Source organism: Meriones unguiculatus, chromosome 1, assembly GCF_030254825.1.
Source record: "Meriones unguiculatus strain TT.TT164.6M chromosome 1, Bangor_MerUng_6.1, whole genome shotgun sequence".
NCBI lineage: Eukaryota > Metazoa > Chordata > Mammalia > Rodentia > Muridae > Meriones > Meriones unguiculatus.
The window spans coordinates 171,765,817-171,785,554 of record NC_083349.1 but is presented as its reverse complement, the minus strand read 5'-3'; the positions used below and the strand labels follow the sequence as shown (position 1 = coordinate 171,785,554).

General features: G+C 38.9%; 1 long non-coding RNA gene across 1 annotated transcript in view; it reads left to right on the top strand.

Annotated features, from left to right (window-relative positions):
* LOC132648924 (uncharacterized) overlaps positions 1-19,738 on the top strand; it is a 191,117-nt gene that overhangs the window by 13,811 nt on the left and 157,568 nt on the right. The gene's annotated exons all lie outside the window — the stretch shown is intronic.

The window sequence follows — 19,738 nt, the reverse complement described above, 5'->3', positions numbered from 1 at the left end:
AATCTTACTTTTGTAAATATTCATGTCTTTTTGTCTGATACCACTTATTGAAGAGGCTCCCTTTACCATTCTGTATCTTGGCCTTATTGTTCAATCAGCTGAGCATAAATTTGTACATTTAATTATGGGATTAGTCTTCTGTTCTATTGGTCTCTTCCATGTCAACTCCATAAAGTCATGATTTCCATATACATAATGTCAGTTTTTATTACATCATCTTCACTGCTATTGCTCCTGATTGGCTGGACTACTCAGAATAGTTTGTTGATCCATATGAAATATAAGCTTTCTTTATTTATGCAAAAATGATGTAATTTTTTTGAGTGACTAAATCTGTAGATTATTCTGTGCCATATGGGCATTTTAATGATATTATTTTTTTCATCCATAACCATAGGACTTCTTGGCATTTATTATTCATATTTCCCATATATCCCATCAGTCTCCAGTGGGTTTTGCTGTGAGGATTTGTCTTCTTTGATTGAATTCATTTCTAATAATATCAATTAAATTTTGTAGTATTGTAAGTAAGTATGTTTAATACTTTTACGGACAGTTTCTTCTTAGTAGACCAGTGATTATGATATTTGAATGCTGACTTTAGTTTTTGAAATTTTGTTGAATTTGTTTTCAAATTCTAAGAGCGTTTTGGGGTTTTCTCTAAAGAAGATCATGCCTTCTGCAAGCAAAGACAATTTGGCTTCTTCCCTTTTAATTTGAGTGTCTTTAATTTGTTGGCTTGCCTAATCACTTGTTTTAAGACTTTTAGCATTACATTAACTATAAAGGGTAAGAATAAGCATTTTTTTCTTGTTTCTAATCTTAGAGGAAAATATGAAATCTTTTCATCATTGAGTTGCATGTCATTTGGTTTTTTTATTGTAAATGGGTTTTGGGTCATGATAGATTCCTCCTATAACTAATTTATTGAAGGGTTTTATGCTGAAAAGTTGTTAATTTTGTGAGAAGCTTTTTTAATATCCACTGAGACTATTATATAGATTCTTGTTTCATTTGTTGTGGTTTGAATGTGAACCGTCTCCCACTAGCCAAGTGATTGAATATCTGGTTCCCAAGTAGCACAGTTTGGGGAGGCTGTGAAATCTTTGGGATGCAAGACCACATTGGCAGAAATAAATCCCTGTGGGTGTGCTTTGAGGCTTACAGCTACTTCTCTTTCTGGCATGTTTTCACTGCTATAATGCAGACAAGAAGCTGCCTACTGCTCCCACCAAAACTAGCCCTGTGCCTCACTGACATAATGGACAGAAACCAAGAGAAAAAAAATTCTCTTCATAAATTTTTCTGTTGGGTATTCTGTGACAGTAAGACAAAGGTGACTGATATTGTGTGTATATCAATGTCCATCAAACAATTGGCCTATATTTCTTTTTCTTTTTTGGAGGGGGGGCTCATCTACTTTTAGTACTGGGAGAATAGTTGACCTTAAAATAAATTTAGATATATTCCATCTTCTCAGATTTTTGAACAGTTTAAGAAAGATTGCTATTATATTCTGTAGATATTTGTGGAACTCACCAGTTAAGCCACGATTAGATACTGGCATTTTTGTGGGGTGAGTTTTCTGAGTACTAATTCAATGTCTTTACTCATTACTGGTTATTAATTTAACCCAAGTATATGTTTTAATGAATTCAAGTGGAGAGATTGGTCTGTTGCACAAATTTTGATGCCTAAAGTTCCCATTTTTTCTTCCCCTTTCTAAAATACCAAGTTTCCCTCTGTTTCACTTTTTCCATGTTCATTTTCTTTAACATTGATTTCAAAGCTTGTCAGTGATAATAGGTTCCATTGGATTTCTTTCTCTTATAATTTCTTCACTTTTTATTTCTGAATAAATCTATGTGATATTGTGAAATATATATTTGGGATTTTTGTTCTAGTTTGCTTAATGTTACTGTGATAAAGGCATACCAGTAGCAACTTGGGGAGGAAAGGGCTTATTTCATCTTACAAATGGCAGGCCACAATCCAACATGGAGGAAGTCAGGATGGATACTCAAGCTGGAAAGATGGAGGCCGGAACTGAAGCAAAGGCCATGGAGGAACAGTACTTCCTGGCAGAGTCTTCATACTCATGCAACTTTCTTCTACAACCAAGGGCCACTTCCACTTCAGTGCTGGTTTAGCCCACAATGACCTTGGTTTTCTCACATCAATCATCTATCAAGATAAAGCCCCACAGACAAGCCCTCAAGATAATCTGATGGTGGCAATTCCTCTCTTGAGGGTCTCTCATGCCAGCTGCCTTTAATTTGTGTCAATTTGATAAACTGACCAGCGCAAATGACCCATTCAAGCCTGTAGCCTTTATGCTTCTAAAACCAGCATCATGTAGACTTTCAATGTGTAAGTTCATCTGACAGCTTGAGGTGCAGCCTTGGACCCTGGACCATGGCTTCTGTCTAATGACCCTGAGAAAATACATCTAAGAAGACTTCACCTCAATTCTGATGGTCTCCTCTTATTCATAGATAATTTTTCAAAGCTAGGTTACATACATCAATTATTTCAGTAAGCAAAGGTGTCACTTCCATAGTCTCTATTCCAAAATATTTGCTTCCCTCTAAAATTTCATCAGCCAGGTCTCCATCATCGGAACCTCTATCAATATTCTATCTTACAAGCACTCATAACAGCTCATCAAGCTAGTGCTAAATGGACTCCTTGGCATTAGGTACTTTGGTTCTAAACACTTCCACAGTCCTCTCCTAAAACTACATGATTGGGTTCTGCATGGTACTACCTTATTTTTGGTTTCATACACTTTGTATTAGTCAGGGTCCTCTAGGGAACAGAATCAGTAAGATGAATATATATACTTGTAATATTATTAAATCTGTTTATGTTAAAACAGCAGCTCTTCTTTCCCATCCAATCTGGAGGGATCCCGATGAAATGCTGATCCTTAGACAATTAATACAAGTTGGAAAATTCTGCTTCTGATATAAGGGAAGGGATAAGCTGTAGCAGCAAGAAGGTACGTTAGCTTGGTGTCAAAAAGGAAGGCCAGGCAAACAAAGGCAGAGACTACTCCTTCTGCCATGCCCTTTAAAAATAACAATCTGGGCTGTGACCCAGATTGCTGTGCACACTTTGGAGAGGATCTCTGCACATCAGTAAGGCCACAAGGACAATTCTTCCAGTGAAATTCTCTACTTAGGTGATTCTAATTTGTGTCAAGTTGACATTAAGACCAATCTTCACAGACTTCTTGTTTGCTGGCACATTATTTCTAAAGTTCTTGTAATCACCAGAGGCCTTTTTATATGCTGATGAGTGGAGTGATGGCTGGCTTCTGCCCCTAGGTAGCTAGTGTTAAAGTGAAGGCTGGGCTCAGGAAAAACCAAAGCAGGATTTGAGGGTCTGGACTTTTCATTCCCACTGTTAACTTTAAGAGAGGGAAGAGAGGTTGATAATGAAATTGAGCACAATGGTAATAGATTTGCTCAAACATCCCCCAGGAGAAAGCCTCCAAAAAGTCTGAAAGTGTAGATATGGATGAACTTTTGGATGCTGAAAGGCTTTCTAGAGAAAGATGCACCTGGAGGCTGCTCAGAAGCTCGGTGTTCTTTGCTGCGGCCACAGCATCTCTTCACGTCCATCACTACATTCTTTATAACAAGCTGATGAGACTATTTATCTGGTTTGTTAAGTTCTTGAAAATTAATCCACATGAAAAGGGGTTGTAAAGATTCCATTTTTTTTATTCACTTTACATCCCTATCTAAGCCCCTCCCTCCTCTCCTCCCAGTACCATACTCCCACCCTCTTCCTCCTTCCCCCACTCCTCCTCAGAAAAGAGCCCCCCCCCCTTCCCGTGCTAGTACCATGACCAGTCCCAGAGAATCTGGAACCCAGTTGTTGCTGTTTTGTTGTTGTTGTTGTTGAAGTTCCAGATAAGAGTCTGATATCGGGAACAATCTCGTGTGACTGATCCTTCGACTTATGGGATCTGACAGTGTTTCCAGTTAAATAGTGTCTGAATTAAAGTGAGTTAGAGGCCATCATGTTGGTGTTCACTGCAAATGTAATTGATTTTCTGGTTTCTGGAGACAGACTTCCATACATTTGGCATTACAAGTGTGTTGTGAGTGTACTAGGCTAATCTGGAATTTAAAAATCTACGGAATATAGGATCACTGAATATAGAAATGTGGACTGACAGTCATTTACTTTCAGAATTTGAAAATTTTGTTCTATTATTTTCTGGCCTCCATGGTGATCAAAGAAAGCTTCTGAAATGTCCTAAATTTACTTACAAGAGCTAGAAAAGCCGACTGGGAGAGAAATAGCAGAATTAAACATAAGTACTTTTATATTTTTTAATGTTTGCTAAAACCTTGGCTTAATTCTCAGTACGACTGTATTGCCCAGACTGTTCATCAAACTGTATTAGTTACTTTCTGTTTCTGTGATAAGGCACAGTGATCCAAGACAAATTAGGGAAGGAAAGACAGATATTATTTTGGCCTGTGGTTTCAGTGGGTAAGAGGACATCATGCCGGTGTGTCGGCATGGCAGCAAGCTGCAAGCCTAGGGGCTGAGGGAGAACATCTTGAACTTCAAAGATGAGACAGAACTGGAAGTGGGTGAGGCCTGCTACCAGTGACATACTTCCTTCAGCAAGTTGTCCCTCCTTATAACTCCTCCAAAGAGTGGCACCAACTGGGGATCAAATATTCAAATGCTCACACACATCACCTTACATTCACCTTCCAAATCAACCCAAAAGCAGCAATCACTTCTCTTTGTTGACTGTGAACCTACTCCAAATGCCGCCTGGCTTTGCTAACCCCACACCTCTCATCCAGAGCCAATGAATGTCTAATATAAACAATACATGCATCTCTTTCCTGAATTTTCATTTATAAAGTATCCAAGCAGGTTGCATAGTAATGGGACAGGGACTGTCTCTGACATGAACTGACACCTCCCCCTGAGAGGGGAGAAGCTTTACCAGGCCACAGAGCAAGACAACACAGCCACTTCTGATGAGACCTGATAGACTAGGATCAGAGGGAAGGGGAGGAGGACCTCCCTTATCAGTGGACTGGGGGCGGGTTATGGTGGGAAAGACAGAGGGTAGGGTTGGGAGGGGAGGTAGGAGGGAGATACAAGGGCGATACAAAGTGAATAAACTGTAATTAATAAAAAATAATTAAAAATAAAAAATATTATTAAAATTTAAAAATGTCCTTTTAACTTTAGGTTGAACAGATAATTTTTTTCAGCTGCTCTCAAATCTTGCTATCAGGAGTTGTGAAAACATTGTTCTAGACATTGTTCTTACTGAGTAGAATCCATGATATCTCAATAATTCTATACTTTCAGAGATCCCTCAGTCTCCAGTGTTCTGGCTTAGCAGTGGTTATGTATGAGAATCCTATAAACATTTGGGCTGACCAAAATTTAAGATGGTACCACATTGGTTTCTTGTTGCAATGATGGATGTCTCTTTCTTTTTATTTCTATTTCATTTAACTTTTTAATTTTATCTTATGGAAAATGGATTTTTTTCATACAAAAGATTCTGAACACGAGTTCCCCTGTCTCAACTCCTCACCACTTCCCTATCCACCCAAATCCATATCCTCTCTTTCTCTCAGTATAAAACAGATATTTAAAATAATAATAAGTTAAGATAAAAATAAAACAAACCTGAAGCATTTCTGATTCTCACATTGATAAAAGACTTCGGGCATATATTTCTCCTTGCTTATCTTGACTGTAGTTTAGTAAGCTTTTATATGGTCTCCCAACAAGTATGCAAAGTTTTAGAGTCTTTGTATCTTTCAAGTGTTTGCTGTATCAACTTCTTTTTTCTCTCCAGGTAGACACCAATTACATGCATAGCAGATACTGTTTAATTGTTTCATTGATACCAGTGGCTTTGTTTCTTTTATTTTTTATTATTAATTACACTTTATTCACTTTGTATCCCCCCATAAGCCCCTCCCTCCTCTCCTCCCGATCCCATTCTCCCTCCTCCTTCTTCACGCATGCCCCTCTCCAAGTCCATTGATAGGGGAGGTCTTCTTCTCCTTCCTTCTGATCTTAGTCTATCAGATCACATCAGGAGTGGCTGCATTGTCATCTTCTGTGGCCTGGTAAGGCTGCTCCCCTCTCAGGGGGAAGTGATCAAAGAGCAGGCCAATCAGATTATGTCAGAGGCAGTCCCTCTTAACTCTTAACTCTGAAAGATTCTACTGATCAAGGTATCGAAACAGAAGCTGGGACTCATAGCCAAACTTTGGGCAGAGTGCAGGGAGAGCAACAGAGCCAAAAAACAAAAAACAAAAACAAAAATAAAAACAAAACTGGGCCCAGGGGTCCCTGCAGAGACTGGTACCTCAACCAAGGACCATGCATGGAGAAGACCTAAAACCTTGCTCAGATCTACCCCATAGACTCATTATCCAAGTGGGTTCCCTAGTAAGGGGAACAGGGGCTGTCTCTGACATGGATTCAGTGGCTGGCTCTTTGATCACCTCCTCCTCTGTGAGTGTGTGTGTGGGGGCAGCCTTGCCAGGCCTCAGAGGAAGACAATAATGCCAGTCCTGATGAGACCTGATAGGCTAGGGTCAGATAGAAGGGGAGGAGGTTCTCCCCTATCAGTGGACTAGGGAAGGGGCATAATAGAAGAAGAAGGATGGAGGGTGGGACTAAGAGGAGATGAGGGAGGAGGCTACAGCCAGACACAAAGTGAATAAATTGTAATAAATAATAAATCAATAAAAATGGCTAAAGGATTGGTGAAGATTCTTTCCCATTCTGTAGGCAGTTGTTTTGTTTTGATGACAGTATCCTTTGCTTTACAGAAGCTTTTCAGTTTCATGAGGTCCCATTTATTGATTGTTGCTCTTAGAGCCTGTGCTGTTGGTGTTACGTTCAGGAAGTTGTCTCCTTTGCCAATGAGTTCAAGGCTCTTCCTCACTTTTTCTTCTAACCGATTTAATATGTCTGGTTTTATGTTGAGGTCTTTGATCCACTTGGACTTTAGTTTTGTGCAGGGTGATAAGTATGGATCTATTTGCATTTTTCTACATGTACATATCCAGTTAGACTAGCACCATTTGTTGAAGATGCTATCTTTTTTTCCATTGTATGGTTTTGGCATCTTTGTCAAAGATCAGGTGTCCATAAGTATGTGGGTTTATTTCTCTGTCTTCTGTTAGGTTCCATTGATCACCTCTGTGATCAATGGATCACATTGCTCCCCCTGATGGGGAGCAGCCTTACCAGGCAACAGAAGATGACAATGCAGCCACTCCTGATGAGATCTGATAGACTAGGATCAGAAGGAAGGAGAGGGGGACCTCCCCTATCAGTGGACTTGGGGAGGGGCATGGGTGAAGAAGGGGGAGGGAAGGTAGAATTAGGAGGGGAGGAGGAAGGAGTTAATGGGGGGATACAAAGTGAATAAAGTGTAATTAATAAAAGTTAAAAATATTAATTAAATTATAAAAATAAATAAAAAATTAAGAAAATTGCTGAAAAACAATCTCAATTTTATAAGCCTCCTTACCCTGTCTTAGTTTTTAGAGATTGGATGTCATGTAGCCCAAGCTGGACTCAAACTGGCCGTGGATAAACTTGAACTCTTGATACTCTTGTCTCTACCTCCAAAATGTTGAGACTGCAGACATGTGAAATGATTCCCAAACATCTAAGACTTTTTCACTTTAATTTCTACTAACCTTTTGTCAAATTTATTGATATTTTGGTCTTCTCTATCATGTTATTGAAGTTTTACAGCAATTATTATATTATTTACTTCTAAAGTTTCCCTTTGATATATTTTAAATCTTATTTTCCCTGATGAAATTTTGCATCTTTTCTAGATCTTTACTCTGTTGTGTTATTATAACTGTTTTAAAGTTTTTGTCAGATAATCAAACCTGGGTCATCTCAGAGCTAACTTTCTGCTACTATTTATTCCTTTGGAACTTCTCAAGCTTTCCTGGTACTTTGTGTGTTATGTAATATTTTATTGGATACTTTAACATATACTATAGAGCATTTGGAGAATGAGATTATGAGTGTTTTAGGAACCTTATAGAAATTGTTTGTGTGTGTGTGGTGTGTGATGAGAGAGGAGAGAAAGAGAGAGAGAAAGCAAGAGAGAGAAAGAGAGGGAGAGGGACAGAGAGAGAGAGAGAGAGAGAGAGAGAGAGAGAGAGAGTTGTCAGTCTCACTCACTTTCCATAGGCTATGGTTCTAATGTTTGTTTTAACAGTACTGGAGTGCTACTACATCTACTGAGCATTTGTGCCCTCAAAGAACAACCTCAAATCTAGACAGTATGACAGGCTGCTCAGCCCATTTAGAAGCATATTTCTGCTGAGATGACGCCAGGAGTTACACTTCTTAAACAATGATTCTGTTCTTTTTCTTATCATATAGATTCTCTTCAACCCTCAGGAATGAGACCAATGGGACTTCAATCTTTTGTCTATGAATGCTCACTTTTCCAAGCTGGGTCATACTTTGAGCTGCAGGACAGTGAGAGAAAAAAAGAACAACATGGACTTTTTCAATGGTCTTTGAAACCTAGATCTGTTGGGTTAGAGAGTGCATATTAGGTTAAGGCTACTATAAATTCTTTATTGGGATAGTTGCAACTTTGAAATAGGGTTGCCTGTGGGAAGAGATGATGGAAGAGAAGCATGAAACAGAGAGTTTATTCTATGTCCTCTGTCCTGAAAGGGACCTGCCATCTACAATAGTCTCTTAGGAAAGCTTTCTCTGACTATGCATGTGGCACAACTTTATAGATTATGCTGTATTTGAATAGAATATTAGAAGTGTGGAAGGAAAATTGCACCAGATGACTTACTGCCAAATTAATTGCTCTTTTTTTTCTTTTCCTTCCCATATTCTCTTTCTTGTCTTCTTCCAATCTGTGCCATCAGTTATTTTTTCAGTCTTTACATTATTGTCACATGTATTCTCTTTCAAATTTCTGGCTTATTTAGTAGGAAAGGCAATGTACTGTGCCTAGTCTATCTTCACCAAAACTGAAACTTATTTATAAAGTGGCTTTGGGACTAACTATAATAGGTACAAGCCTTCTGCTGGTTTCTGAGTGCATAGTTTTCTTAACTAAATAGAGTACAGCTATACAATAGTTTGTAACATAAATAGGTAAAGCCTGGTAAAATGATTGATTAGGACATAGTACAAAATGTTGAAGAGTAAATTTTAAGGGGTGAGTATTTACTGGTCACATCCTGGAACAGACCATTCATTCATATGTATTCAGTAGAGTGTGGAGTTATGAAGAAAACCTGAGAAGATACTCATGATACCTCTTGAATAAAGGCATAAAAATAGTTGGAAATAACATATAACCTCCTTCTAGATACTTAAGTATTCAACCCACTATTTCTTTACAGCATGCCACCCCACAGACTTCTGGGAAAGGTCTAGTTACTTTCAAAGTTGGAAGTATTGTAGGTTACTGCTAAGCAAGTGGTGTCTGATAAACCGAAAATATCAGCTTTTGGAAAGTAAGAGGGCTTGTACCTTTCCTCATGTAATTAGGAGGAGAGGAGGAAGGAGTTAATGGGGGGGATACAAAGTGAATAAAGTGTAATTAATAAAAGTTAAAAATATTAATTAAATTATTAATATAAATTAGTTGAATTTACTGGAACGAAAGATCAAAGTTTTAACATTTAAAAATCAGAGATTCTGAGAAATGAATGACATTATTTCTGTAAAAAATTTCAAAAGCTTCTAAGTTATTCTCTGCAGTAATAGCTATAACAAGCCAAATTGCTAGACCAGTGCATTCAAGCTAGTTAATATCTGACTTATTGAAGTACAATAGGGCTTAGAATATTCCACCTTCTTCCTCTGTTGCTTTGGAACATACCCACACATGCTTTCACATCCAAGTGTCTTTACCTTATAGGTAAGTAATGAGGAAAAAGAGTTCATTGTAAAAGTGTTCTGTTTGACTCTATATCTCACTGCAGAGATACCTGCCCTCCCATGCTCATTGCTACCCTATTCACAATATCTAGGAAATGGAACCAGACTAGACGTCCATCAACCAATGAATGGATAACAACATTTGCTATATATACATAATGGAATTTTATTCAGCTCTAAAGAAAATGAAATTTTCAAGGAAATGAAAAAATTATGCTGAGTGAGAGAACTCAGGTCCAGTAGGACAGATGTCCCATTTGGCTCTTACATGTGCTCCCTTTTCTAACTATTTTTTTTCTGTTTATTTAACATAACATACCTGTGGAAGCCAGTAAAGTAGGAAGGTGACACAGGAGGGAAATATGTTAAATACAGAAAGATAGAACATCAATAAAAGGAAAATAACGAGAGGAAATGTTGTAGGTAGAAAGTGCAGAATGCTGGGCCAAGGAAGAGTAAATAAAACAAGGGGACTCTAAAGAAGCCATAGTATAGTGGAAGCTTGTGTCTTGTAACACAAGTGAAACATACAAAATGGAGATTGAAGAGAGTCACCCTGCATTTCTGAATGGTGTTGCCTCCAGAAGCAGTGGGTAACTCAGCATAGTTTCTACTTCCTGAAATGAAATACCTCCACAAAACTGAGTCAGGGAGGCAAGAGAACAAAACAAATACAAGCTCCTGTTAATTCCCGGGGTTTTCACCAGACCTAGCAATTTGCAAGAGATTGAGATTCTTTTCCTCCTCCTCCTCCTCCTCCTCCTCCTCCTCCTCCTCCTCCTCCTCCTCCTCCTCCTCCTCCTCCTCCTCCTCCTCCTCCTCCTCCTCCTCCTCCTCCTCCTCCTCCTCCTCCTCCTCCTCCTCCTCCTCCTCCTCCTCCTCCTCCTCCTCCTCCTCCTCCTCCTCCTCCTCCTCCTCCTCCTCCTCCTCCTCCTTTTCCTCCTCCTCCTCCTCTAAAATTTATTCACTTTGTATCCCAGTTGTTGCTCTCTCCTTCATCTCCTCCCAGTCCCTCCCTCCCTCATTCTTCCTGCCTGTTCCTCTTTCCTAGTCCACTGATGGGGAAGTCCTCCTTTCCCCTCCAGGTCCTTTTATATTCACCTTCTTCCATAAGACACCCTGTGCTCTGTACAAAGTTTTGTTGTGAATCTCTGCACTTGCTTCGATCCTCTGCTGGTTGGAATCTTTTCAAGGATATCTGTGGTAGGCTCCAGTCCTTCTTCCTCTCTTCTACTGCTTCCAGTGTCTACCCTGTTTTCTCTTCTGAATGAGAATTAAGCATCTTCCCTAGGATCCTCGTTGTCATTTAGCTTCTTTAGGTCTGTAGATTTTAGTATGTTAATCCTATATAATATGGCTAATATTCACTTATAAGTAAGTATATATTATCATGTCTCTCTGCTTCTGGGATACCTCCATCAGGATGATCTTCTCTAGTTCCATCCATTTGCCTGCAAATTTCATGATTTCCTTGTTTTTAGTAGGATTCCATTGTGTAAATGTACCACAATTTCTGTATCCATTTTTTGGTTGAGGGACGTCTAGGTTGTTTCCAGATTCTGTCGATTACAAATAAAGCTGTTATGAACATAGTTGAGCAAATGTTCTTGTTGTATGGTTGAGCATCTTTGGATACATGCCCAGGAATGGTATAGTGGGTCTCAAGGTAGCACAAAATTTTCACAGAAAAACACAACCAATCAAAATGCAGAGTTATGGAGACAATGCTTAACTAATACATTTACAATTTAACTCTCACACTTAAGGCTCAGGGATCATTGCTAAGATGGCGCAAAAAGATTGCAAGAGCCAGGGGACCAGGGAATTTGCTAGGAGATTGTGTATATCTCCTAGGAATGACAAAAGCTACATCCATGAAGACTCACCAACCTAACTCTCTAAACATGAGCAGAACAAAGACAACAATAGACTTGTAAGATGTATAGGAGAAATCCCACATGCCCTCAGCCCTATACAAGGAAGTATAGACAACTAGGGAATACTGTGAGCAAAAGAAATAGTCTTCCCTAGGGAAGAATATCAATCAATTATCTAATACCAAATGGCCAGCTCTAAAGCATGCATATAAGTAACATTATACAGTCCAATCCGGTGTATTTATGTATTTAGATATGTTTGTGTACATATTCCCATATATACACTTACATTCATATATGTGATATATATGTAGACATATACACATTTTAACAAGTAACGAAAAGAGAGGTCACATATTGGAAAGAGAAGAAGGAAGTAATATGGAAGGGTTTGGATAAAAGAAAGCAGAGAGAGAAATGATGTAATTATATTAAAATCTAAAAAAAAAAAAGGAAATAATTACAAAACCCTTGCAAGCAGAAGACAAATGGTACAGATGTGAAAATACATTTCATTAGTCAACAGGTTTAATCAGAAAGCTATTTTTCTATCAGTTAGTTCCTTGTAGTTCAGAGAATTCAAGGAATCTGATGGAAAATTTTCAACATTAAAAAAAATCATTTTCATGAAATTATAACTTTGTATTTTAAGAATCAATATTTGTAAAGTGCCTTTCTGACAAAAGTCAATCCCCAACATAACAACTAACAATGCTGTATCTGACAAAGAAATATTTAAGTTATCAGTTTCATATCATCATCTAGTTTTCACTGTGCTCCATTGGCCTTATCATCAGTAAAATAGATAATCCATTGTTTGTAGCCCCAGATTTTGCTAATTCATATGTATTACTCCTTTCATATGCCCATTGGCTAGGTAGATACTCTCCACTATATTATCTAGATTACGTATTTACTCTACTTTTGCAACTGCATATTAGAGTCCATCAAATAAAAATAGCCCTTCCAAAAAAAAATACCGTCTTTCAGAACACACCACACACCTTGGTTGTACAGGCTAGAAATGAACTGGTCATGCTCTCACTGATGTTTAGAGAGGGAGGATGCAGCGTGGGCTGCTGGAAGGGGAAGGCATCATCAGTCTTTGCCAGCTGTGAACGCTGTGAACCAGAAATCCTACTTGCTGGGCAAGATATACCATACGCCTACCTGTGAAAAAACAGGCTGTGTGCTGTGGGAGTAATCAACTGTTCTCTGATTGGATTTGATGCCTGTTCTATGGGAGAGAGTAAAGAGGAATGACTCATGCTTATTACTGTAAGTTTGGCTAATAAGTCAAGCCTCGGGCTATGAAGGTAGGCCCATGTGGGGCACAGCATTAATGACACAGCATTAAACAAGCTTCTAAACATCTACACTTATTTCCATTGTCAAAGAGGTTTCCAGGCTTAATCATAGATGCCTTTTCATATAATGAATGGTAATGAATGAAGAGACTCATGGCTGTCCAAGATTCTGATAACAAATGGTGACTGTGGGTTCAGACCGAAACAAGACATTTATGCCAACCCCTCTGTCTTAGTCAGGGTGCTGTGAAGAGACAACACAACCACAGCAACTCTTCTATTTATTTATTTAATTAATTTATTTTTTCAATCACTTCACATCCCAATCATAGTTCTCTCCTTCCACTCCTCCTGGTCCCAGCCTCCTTTCTTCTTCTCCATATCCCTTCTCCCCTCACCCTCAGAAGAACCCTCCACCTACCTATCCCAGCACATCAAGTCTTATCAGGACTGACTGCATCTTCTGTCATCCGGCAAGGCAGCCCTTTCAAGGGGAAGTGATCAAAAAAACATTCAAATGAGTCTTTGTCAGAGACAGACGCCACTCTCCTTACTTGGGTACCCACAGGAAGACTAAGCTGTTCATCTTGTACATATGTGTAGTGGTCCATACATAGTCCTTGGTTGTGTTTCAGTCTTCACAAGCCTCCATGTGCTCAGGTTAGTTGGTTCTGTTGGTCTTCTTCTGGAGATCCTGTTCCCTCCATGTCTTTCAATCCTTCCTTCCACTCTTCCACAAGGCTCCTTGCACTCTGCCCAGTGTTTGACTGTGAATCTCAGCATCTGTTTCGATCCATTGCTGAGTCGGGCCTCTCAAAGAACAGCTATACTATTTTCCTGTCTGCAAGCATAGCAGAGTGTCATTAACAGTGTCAGGGTTTGGCTCTCTCCCATGGTATGCCAGGCATTGTTTGGACATTCCCTCAACCTCTGCTCTACTTTTATCTCTGGACATCTTGTAGGCAGGGCAAATTTTGGGCCAAAGTTTTATTTGTGGGTCTTTGGTATTTTCCTCCCTCTGCTAGGAGTCCTGTCTGGTTAGAAGGTGGCCTCTCTAGTCTCCATGTCCCACACTAGTAGGGGTCTCCCCTAGAGTCAACCCCATATCCATGACAACTCTTATAAAGGAAAACATTTAATTGGGGATGGCTTGTAGTTCAGAGGGTTAGTACATTACCATAATGGCAGGAAGCATGGTGGCACACAGGCAGACATGGTGCTGGAGAGGTAATTGAGAGTTCTACACCTGGATCTGCAGATAGCAGGAAAAGAACATTGAGCCACGAGGCCTCTTTTGAGCTTCTGATACCTCAAAGCCCTAGTGACACACTTCCTCCAGCAAAGACACACCTACCCAAACAAGGCCACACCTCCTAATATTGCCACTCCCTATGGACTATGGGGGCCATTTTTATTCAAATCACCATACCCTCTAAAGCTGAGAAAAAATACAATGTAATTATTTTTTAAAGATTTATTTATGTAATAAATAAATTTATTTATGTGCTCTGTCTTCATGCACAACAGAAGAGGGCATCAGATCCCATAGAAATGGTTCTGAGCTACCATGTGGTTACTGGAAATTGAACTTAGGACCACTGGAAGAGCAGCCAGTACTCTTAACAACTGAGCCATCTCTCCTGCCCTAGAGTGTAATTATATAAGAAATTCCATCCTCTGGACTCAGTACAACCATTGTAAGCAACACACAACAATGGTTACTTGCCATGGGTCCAGAGAAGACTGGTCCTGTCAATAATCAGTCATAGAACAGGAAGGGGTTCACAAACTCTTACCCCTTACCCTTGGTGAGGAGAATCAGTGTCTTTAGTTGTGTGCCCACTGCTGAGCCCACCAGGTTCCCGTGCATAGTTCCAACCTAAGGACATACAGACATTTCTGGGTAAACTAAGTGATTCATATAACGAAACAAACAGACATGGATGTGAGAGAAAGATTTTACGGGTGGGATAGAGAGAGCAGAAAGGTGGTAGAGATGGGAGAGGGCCAAGAGTAAAAGAAGCAGTATTTTGTACATGTGTACAAGTCTCTAAATTAAACTTAATTAATGAAAACAACGTGCTACTGTAGTGAATTGAAAGGTTGGGCAAAGATAACCCACAACATATGTCATCTTTAGTACTTTCTCCCTAATCAATAAAAACAAGTGTTTGACAACAGCGTTGTCTAAAAAAAAAAGTGGAAGTCAGGAAAATTAGCCACAGCTCCTAGCTTTGATGAAGCAAGAGACTGTTATAAGCATGGTGTAGACAGCCACAGCAGGGAGTGAAGGTTCTAGTGTGTTTCAGTCATACATTGTTATTATTTGGAAACAGTCTCTTTTGGAGCTGTCCATATTTTGAGTAGATGGCTCTGGAGGAGACCTTATGAAAACAATTAATTTAGGTGATGAATGGCTAAGCAAAATGAACCTCCACCTTCCATGCAGCTCTACAGTGATGATTCATCCTGACTGTCAACTTGATGGGATTGAGAATCACTTTGGAGAGTAAAGGCATGTCAGCCAGGGACTCTCTAGATTGAATTAATTGATGTGGGAGACCCACCCTGAATAGGTGAAGCATCATTCCACGGGCTTAAACCATGAGATGAATATAAAGGAGAAAGTGAACTAGGTACCAGCATTCATCTCTTTCTCTCTGCTTCCTGGGTGTGGATGCAATGTGACTGCCCCCCTCAAGCTCTGGCTGCCTTGACTTCACTACTCCATGACTTTCCTGACATGATAGACTGTAGGCACACATGAATCTTTCCTTCTCTAAGTTGATTTTATTAGGTATTTTGTCCTAGCTACAGACAAAGTAACACACGCACCTACTATTCTATTATTAAAATTGGTACACAAGTTTGGCCACCTGAGTTTGTCATAGCTGAATGCTCAAAAGGATGTTCTTTAAATTGAAACTAAAGTTTACTTATACAGCCCAAAGAACAAAAGCAGAATCACCAAAACTCTTAGAAGATACTTTTTAGTTTGTGCTATGGACATTTCTATGGTAATTTGTTTTTACAATTTTAAAATAACACAAGAGTGCTGCAAATGAAATGACTTTTCTCAAACTGTTTAAAGGACATAGCTATTCCTTTCAACACCACGGTATGAAAATCCCCCATGGTGTCTAGACAATGGATGCTCAGAACCTCATCATTTCTGTTTTCTTAGCTAGATTCATTCACGTCAGGGTCTGCCCTTTCCACTCTGACCTGTACTTTCAGATTTATCTTCCTAAGAAATACCTTTCATTGTGACTGTATTCATTTTTTTTCAAACAGTTCATTTTATTCTTGTATAAACAGAGATAATTGTATTTTAAAATATATCTCATATAAGATACATATATTCAAAGTCTACAAAGCAGATGCTCGGGCTATATAATGCATCAAGATTGAAAGCACACTTGTCATTACCAATAGATTTGGAAAGAAATCCTCCCAGCACCCTGAAATCCCACATTCCTTTCAGTCACGGAATCCACCCTCCCTCAAGGCATTATTGTGATTTTCAATAACAACCCCGCCGACAGATTTACTAACCAAGTATGCATCCCTGAATCCTATGTTTTAGCTCTGGTTGTATTTTAAACTTATGTAAACAAAATTGTGTATTATCTCTTCCTTTGTGTTTGCCTTCCTCATTGAAAAATATTTTGTTAAATTCAAATGTGTTAGATATCAATAGTAGCTAAGTCATTTTCGTTGCTTTGCAACCATTCTATTGTGGAAACATAATATAGTTTATCTCTTCTACTCTCTGTAGATATTTAAATTGTGTCCATTTACGAAATATTAGAAATGAAACTACTGCTACTGTTTCAGCGTCTAATTCCTGGTAAATGTAGGTCATAGCTTATCACATTACTATATATCAGATTTTCTATGAACAGGTAGAACAAAAATAGCACGAACTATATGCTTTATAACCAATAGAAATTTGTTTCTTACAGTTTCAGAGACTAGGAAATACAGACTCTAGGCATTGTTAGGGTTTAGTGAGTGGCTATGTCTCTGTTCTCAGGAAGACATCTTATTGTGGTATCCACACATGATGAAGAAGGTAAAGGAGTTTTCTGAGGTGCCTGTTCTAGGGCACTAGCCTATTACAGGATACATACTATGTACCTGTGTTTATGCATTCCTTGGTTTTCAATAGTGTATTTTATTTTCTGTGTGAGAATATTAAATACAAAGGGGCTCTGCCTCATGACCTAACCACATTTCAGAAGCCTCACCCCTCAGAATCATCACATTGCTGGTTAAGTTAGGCATATGAATTTTGAGTTGTACATATCTAGTCTATACAAGCAGATCCTGTCAAACTGAGGCTGGAAGACATCATGCCAATTATACTTCCAATGGGATACACGGGATACTCGCTGCTTGATACCATCAATGTACTGTGTGTTTGGTTTTAATCTTACCACTTATGGGAGAGTATTTTAAGTAACATTGCATTGTTTTAACTCACATTGGCCTGTTATTAATTAGGTCACCATTTTACATAGTTGATTGATCATTGTCATAACCAATTCTATGAGATGTCTATTTAGGTCTGCAATCTTTACTATCAGATGTTTTTGTTTTTCATGCATAAATACTTTATAATTGACTTGAAATTTAATTTTGCAAATAAAGTGAAGTCAGAGTCAATTTTCACGCTTGAATATAGATTGCTGATTAAATAACCTCTTCTCCAGGGTATCAGCTCTCTCTTGGTGGTCTGCAGACTACCTTTATCCTAGGTAAGGTGTGAGTGCGATGTTTAATTCTGTATTATGTTTAATTCAAAAACTGTTTTGTATAACAACATCATTTTATGATAGGTTTTTTTTTTAAAAAAACATTTATTATTACTTTTTAAATTATGGTGGTGTTATCTAGGTGTGATAGCTTAAGCCTGTAATTCTAGTGTTTAAGAAGCTAGAGCAAGATTGTGTGGTAAAGGCCAGCCTGGGCTACTTGGTGAGATTGGTGAGATACTGCCTCCAAAACAACACTGTGGTCTTTTTTTTTTTTTTTTAAAGGACACAATTTTATTTTGGTTCACTTCTTTGAAGGTTCCAGTCAATGGTCAGTTGACCCTGTTTTTGTTTGTTTGTTTGTTTTTATAAATTTTTATTTTTTTCATAATAATTCATTTTTTAATTTTGTAAATTAATTACACTTTATTTACTTTGTAGTTCCTACAAAGTAGTTCCTTTGTAGTTCCCTTCCTCTTCCCTTCCTAATCCTTCCCTTCTTCCTTCTTCTCCACTCATGCCCCTCCCCAAGTCCACTGATAGGGGAGGTCTTCTTTACCTTCCTTCTGATCCTAGTGTTAGGTGTCTTCAAGAGTGGCTGCATCGTATTCCTCTGTGGCCTGGTAAGGCTGCTTCCCCCTCAGGGGGAGGTGATCAAAGAGCAGGCTAATCAGTTCATGTCAGAGACAGTCCCTGTTCCCGTTACTATGGAACCCACTAGGAGACTGAATTGTCATGGGCTACATCTCTGCAGGGGTTCTGGGTTATCTCCATGCATGGAACTTGGTTGGAGTATCAGTCTCAGGAAAGACCCTTGTGTTCAGATTTTTTTGGTTCTGTTGCTCTCCTTTTGGAGCTCCTGTCCTCTCCAGGTCTTACTATTTCCCACTTCTTTCATAAGATTCCCTGCAATCTGCCCAGCAGTTAGCCATAAGTCTCAGCATCTGCTTTGATAGTCTGCAGGGCAGAGCCTTTCAGAAGCCCTCCCGGGCAGGCTCCTAACTTGTTTCCTGTTTTCTCATTCTTCTGATGTCCATCCTCTTTGCCTTTCTGGATGGAGATTGAGCATTTTAGCCAGAGTCCTCCCTCTTGATTAGTTTCTTTAGGTGTACAGATTTTAGTAGGTTTATCCTATATTATATGTCTATATGAGTGAGTATATAACGTGTATGTCTTTCTGCTTCTGGGATATCTCACTCAGGATGATCTTTTCCAGTTCTAATCATTTACCTGCAAATTTCATGATTTCCTTGTTTTTTATTGCTAAGTAATATTCCATTGTGTAGATGTATCATACTTTTTGTATCCATTCCTCAGTTGAGGGGCATCTTGGTTATTTCCAGCTTCTGCCTATTACAATTAAAGCTGCTACAAACATGGTTGAGCAAACATGGTTACTGTGTATTTGAGCCTCTTCTGGATATTTGCCTATAAGTGGTATAGCTGGATCTTGGGGAAGCGCTATTCCTAATTGTCTGAGAAAGCACCAGATTGATTTCCAGAGTGGTTGTACAAGTTTACACTCCCATCAGCAGTGGAGGAGGGTTCCCCTTTCTCCACAACCTCTCCAGCATGTGCTGTCACTTGAGTTTTTTTTTTTTTTTAATCAGTCCATTCTTTATGGTAATACAAAGGGCACTTTTACAAATATCTACAAAAAGGAATTAAAGTGTGTGTGTGTGTGTGTGTGTGTGTAGGGGGAGCAGTCAAGTTTCACAGACAAAAGAGGGCAAAGCATAATGTCAGGTGGAAAACACAATTTGGAGGCGAGATGCCTAAAATGTTTTAGAGGTTCTATAGAGAAGATGGGTCTTCTAGTAACTTTGGTCTCTAGAGC